Genomic DNA, 6,046 nt, shown 5'->3' on the forward strand with positions numbered 1-6,046 from the left:
TGATGACCACTCCCACTGGGGGTGTGGTTTCCAAATTTCAATTATGCGGTTGAGATCCCCTCACTAAGCTGACAAGAATGATATGTCGCATGACGTACTTTAGTTGGGAATTCGCAGAAGCGCCAATGGCCACACCCCTTTGTCGCCAGGGGGTCAACGATAACATCCTGTCGTTCGGATGGGGTGCATCATCAATATTATGTCTAATGGCGATCTTGAATTCCGAAAATCACAGCGCTAGGAATTTTTTTCTACTTTAAGTGGTTGAATTTGTCCTTTGACCACTCCCACTTTGACTTGTAATGAGGGGGTGCGGCCAGATAATCGCTGGATACGATGACCTGACTATCCGCCAAGAATTGTATCCAGATCTTTCGAAACCCGACGTAGAATTTCGAAATTCGATACCAAAGTGTCACTTCATTTTTTTGACCTGGTGACCTGGATAACCGGTGGGTGGGGTCAAATTTCAAAAATCTGAAAATATATATTTCGCGCAAGGGTCCAAGGTTTCCAAAACGGGCGCCATTTTGAAAATCCATCAACAACTGACCGAGCAATTAATTTCGAAACTTCACATGTTATTACTTATGGAGAGGTCGGCCATTTAGCCTTTCATCTTTATTAACATTGGCCGATGTTCTACCTTTTCCAAATGGACCATAGCACGAGCTATCGTTCCCACTTCGCATGGTTGGGATACGAACGCGGGAAGCAAATTTTGGTCGAGGTTGTACGCTGACCAAAATTAATATTCATCCGACATCTGTTAGCACCTTCTGTAGAGTGATATCAATTACATGAATTTATTGCGTAATACCCAGGAACATCAATTTTTATGTACTTGTTATTATTAATGAAACTATATCTACTTCTCAAAATTCGTGATGCATCAAGCGGTTTATTCCAGTGATATCATTTTTAAAGCTCTATTTTAAAATTCCAAGTGCTTGGTGTTATAAAAAGGGTCCCCATTGACGAACATCTAAACCATGTGATACATATATATGCACTTGGATCACCGAGTGGAGTGGGTGGAAAGAATGTGTTACTTGACAGAAGGGTTGATTCTAGAAAAAAGTTCACTTGATTTCAAGTGCGCTATTTATAGTCTCGCATGGCTTTTACAAGCCACGTTTCATCCCTGAGCCTTATTCGACTAAAATATATTTATTGTGCAGGTAGAGAGCAGCTTGTGTTCAGTCAATGAGTAAGTCTCCGTAAGAATTATAATAAATATTGCATGGCGGTCCATTTTCTCGTCAGTTTTGAAATTTTAGGAGCAGAATAAGCTTGACAATCGGATAAAGGGCAAATTTCCCTGCACTGGTACGGAATCCAGAAAAGTATAGTTTTACTCCTTCCTTTACGCCTCGATACTTCTAAATTACAGGTTCGGAACCCAAATTGAAATGAGTCTACCAACAGCCAAGGTTCGGAAATGTTCCACCTGCTCAAAATCATTCAAAAGAAAGACGGACTTGGCCCGGCACATTATAACCCACGACCCGGAAGCCAAGGTGAAATGTCAGGTAACAATTTAAATTTAAGACGTATTATTAGCTCGCCCTACGTAGCACGGGAGCTATTGAATTCCTCTTGTCCGTCCGTCCGTCTGGTTGTTAACGACTTTTTTGTACCAATTGATGCTAATTAAACAGCCCCTTGACCAATATTGGATAAGTTGGGCGCACCATTGGTATCAAACAATCCGTGGTGCAAATGGTGCGAAATAATTGGGGGAATCGATGTATTCCGCACCAATGGTTAAAATTATCTGAAAGTTCTTGTTAGTCGTAGCAGACACATCTTAACCTCGAAATAATGTCAAAATTGTATCTCAATTTTACTCATTTCGGCCGCACCAATGGTGCAAAATTTTATCAAATTTCTGTTATTCCCCGCTAATTCTGTACCATTGGTGCAAAATTATATGAAAATTATGTATCTTTTTTGTCGGCTAATTCTGCACCTTTGGCGCAAAGTTATGTACAACTCATTAGAACAGGGTGAGCTACTTCTAACGTTACAACGGTTTATTCAATTTATGATTAATTTTACGATTCTGACCACCCAGTCACCCATGCTTTACCATTTCCTAATATTTAGATTTGCGGGCAAATTATGAAAAATCCACAAAGCTTACACGTTCACATGAGAGTGTCTCACACCAACCGGGAACGACCAAGTTGCGATATTTGTCATCGGGTGTGCTCTTCACATGCAAATTTACGAAGACACATTAGTTCCGTTCACAGCGCGATGAAACGACCTCGTCTTCCATGTGATTTTCCCGGATGTGGAAAAACCTGCCAGAACAGGGATGCCTTATCGAAACACTTAAGAAGTGAACATGCCGAAAATCCGACCCGATTTCCGTGCACGCTTTGTGGTAGAAAACTAAAAACCGCACAAAAATTTGAGGAGCACATTTCCACCCACACGACGGAAAAGGCCTACACTTGTTCCACTTGTGGGAGGAGTGGGTTCACCCAACAAAACGCCATGAAAAAACACGAGGTAGGAGTCAATTTTTCTCGCTAATATTTTGTCGGATAAAATAAAACGGCTAAAAATTTAGCAACTTATAAACACTGGCTTATTTTACAGGACACGCATTTGGAAATTTCGACCCGGAGGATTTTCCAGTGTGAACTTTGTCCTCAGATTTTCTTGAGTGGAGCGGCCTTAGTAAAACATGTGCAAGTTTGCATGAAAATCGGAGGAATTATCCGTGCACATTTTGTGACAAAAGATTGACGACATCAGTCAGTTTGAAACGACACGTGGAGAGAAAACATTCCGCCAGGATTCATTCCTGCGACCATGTGAATTCGCGAGTCACTCGAAAGCAGGTTTATCCCAGCACGCAAGGCATCACAATCCTGCGAATCGACGCGACTGTTACTTCTGCAGGAAGCCGTTGTGCACTTTTCCAATCTGGTGACACATTGTCGTCGTCATACCCTTGAAGGGTGAATATGTAATAAATTATTGTTGCTGTTATTGGATTTTATTGTGAGGTCAGTTAAATATACATATAAATACATACATATATAGTTATCTTATTACGCCAAATTTAATTTTTGAAATTTCAGCAAGTGTTTCCAAATGGTCATCTATATTATAAGCTGGAAATGTTTGTCTGCAACGGAAGTGAAACTAATTTGTCCGCAACGGAAGTAAAAGTGGAGAAAGTCAAGTTTCAAATGGCGCGAAAATTCGAATTAAATTTTTAATTAAAAAAAATAAATACCCCCCAGGTAACCACCGTCTGACAAGCACCCCCAGATAACTACCTCCTGACAACCACTCCCAGATAACCATCTAAGATAATCACCCCCAGATAACCATCTAAGATAACCACCCCCAGATAACCATCTAAGATAACCACCCCCAGATAACCATCTAAGATAATCACCCCAGATGTACGCATAGCACAATACTGTTGTGACCTGAAACAACTCATCGATCTGTGATGAAGTTGTCGGTGCTGAGCTGTGCGCACAGCACAGGGTCGAAGAGTTATGTCATGTTTGAAGTGGGACTATTAAGCTTTGATGTGCTGTTCTGGGCTGTGCGCACAGCACAGGGTCGAAGAGTTGTGTCACGTTAGCAATGAGGCTATTGTGCTGTGACGTGGCACAACTCATCTGTGATTTGTTGTCTGATAGTGGTTATCTGGGAATGGTTGTCTGACGATGGTTCTTTAGGAATGATTATCGTGAGCGGTTGTCTAATAATAGTTATATTGGTTATCATGGACCCTGTACTTTAAAGTGAGGTAAAATTTGGTGGATGTCACTTTTGCTTCCATCGCGTGGAACAGTTACTTTCACTTTTCTTTCCAATATACATGTTCAGTTAATAAGAGGTATAATAAAAAAAATAATTCTGCGGAATTATGAACAAAATCCCACTCAATTTTCATGAAAATCAGTTGAGCTCTCGCCCGGCGGGAGACGGGCTTATACGCTAGTGTTAAATAAATAAATAAACCCCATGTTAAATAATCGTTTAAAATCTCTTTACTGGCCCTAAAAAGTTGTATTCCTCCCGTGTATTTTCTGCGCATGTGCGGGGGAATATCACTAACATGCACGCATTAACAATTAGATAAGGAGTACTTGACACTCACACATTGCATTTCAAATGAGAAAGTATGAGAGGAAGATGATCTGACTGATTTGATTGCATACATATTTATGTAATATCCGATTCGGTCCATTCATATTGCTATTTCTGTCCAAGGGAGAGAAAAGGTTGAGTGGTTGTAGGAATGTGCTCAGTGTCAGAAGGGTCGTTTCTAGAAGAAGGTGCACTTGCCTCAAAGGGTTTCTGCCAGGCACAGTTCATCCTTTTGACCTTTCTCTTCCTATAAATAAGTCAAGTAGAGAGGGGTTTGTGTTAAGTGCGTGAATAAGTCAATTTTCCACGGACATAAAATCAGGCATTTCAGTACATTTTCTCCGCAGTTTTGAAATTCTAGGAGAAGAATTGGGTTTATTTTTGGATAACAGAAACTTTGATACCCTGCTTCGTAACCCAGGAAAAGTGACGTTTTGCTTAGAAACTCTTTTGCGTAAACTTGGCACGTATGAATTGCATAGAAGTTGGAAAATTTGGAATTAAAATGGGCTCAACGCAAGAAAACGATTATAATTGTTCCACCTGCTCAACTAAGAAGCAATTAAGCAATCACATTTTAACGCACGACCCAGGAGCGAAGTTGAAATGTCAGGTAATCATGTAAATTTGTTAGACTAATTATAAAATTTCTACCGTTCAAAATTTCACATTTTATACCTTTCGTGCTGCATGCAGGTGTGTGGGAAAGTTTCGAAAAGCTCAAAAGCCTTGTCAAGACACGTGTCAATGTATCACGCCAACCGGGAACGACCAAGTTGCGACATTTGTCTCCGTGTATTTTCCACGGCAAAACATTTACGGACGCACATTGCTACCGTTCACAGCACGCTGAAACGACCATCGTTTTCCATGCGGGTTTCCTGATTGTGACAAATCCTATCTGTCGAAACGCCATGTTTCGAAACACGTTAAAACTGAACACACCGAGAATCCGACCCGATTTCCGTGCACACTTTGCGGTAAAGAATTCAAGACCAGAGAAAATCTTTCAGAATACGATACTCAGAATACGATACTTTGAAGTGTGATACTCCGATTTTGTTGAAATCTTGAAATTGTACAGTTCAAATCAATACAACGAACTAACGTGATTAATGTAACTAGCTATAGTCTTCCCTCAGGGCTTGATATTAAAGTTGAGGGATTTACTCGGGAAGTACATGACCAATTAAAAGAAACAAATATGGATAACTATAAATAATTGATAAGTGGCTACGGCTTTTCCGATGTGGATGGTTTAATTCGCATTCGAATTTAAATTTAAAAATTTCTGAATTGTTAAAAAAACAATTTTCTCCAAAAAGTAAATATAAAAAAATACGAAGAATCCAGTGGGGTTTGAACCCACCTGAGTTTCAAATTTTTGTTTTGAACGTTGGAGTTGGCGCAGTGTTTCTATTTCTTGCAGGGTACAGAAAAACCGAGGGTTTCAATAAAAATAACAAGGGGGTTTAATTGGTTTTGATAGGTTTTTTGGGTTTCATTAGGTTTTCAAGGAACTAAGGTAATAAACTCAACAAAATAATCCTAACATGAAAGACCACATTTGAGAAAATTAATTTGATTTTTGACACCTGTACTTTCGAAGAAAGAGATTCATTTTCGTATCACGCTTAAATACGAAGGCATTGTCCAAAAACCCGAGTTTGTTGGAAAACCCGATGCCTGGGGCTTTCTCTGAGACTCTCGTGTGCTTTTACAATATTTTTTTTCGGGGGAGGGAGTCAACAAACTTTCTGAAAATAGATACAGTATGTAGCATATTTAGTGCTACGATGACATAATTTTTATATCGCCATCATCTTGCTACTTGTAAAATTTCAAGCTCAATTTCAAGCTGTGCAAAAATCTCAAAAGCATATACGGACAATTTGCTCGTCGCCAATTCTTAATATCG

General features: G+C 39.7%; 1 long non-coding RNA gene across 1 annotated transcript; it reads left to right on the plus strand.

Annotated features, from left to right (window-relative positions):
* Positions 1-1,174: 1,174 nt before the first annotated feature.
* Positions 1,175-3,975, plus strand: LOC118437393. The gene is made up of 5 exons (XR_004836082.1): positions 1,175-1,329; positions 1,394-1,532; positions 2,110-2,520; positions 2,611-3,023; positions 3,099-3,975. It is a non-coding gene; the product is annotated as an uncharacterized LOC118437393 (long non-coding RNA).
* Positions 3,976-6,046: the final 2,071 nt, after the last annotated feature.

Source organism: Folsomia candida, unplaced genomic scaffold (genome assembly GCF_002217175.1).
Source record: "Folsomia candida strain VU population unplaced genomic scaffold, ASM221717v1 Fcan01_Sc013, whole genome shotgun sequence".
Classification (NCBI taxonomy): Eukaryota; Metazoa; Arthropoda; class Collembola; order Entomobryomorpha; family Isotomidae; genus Folsomia; species Folsomia candida.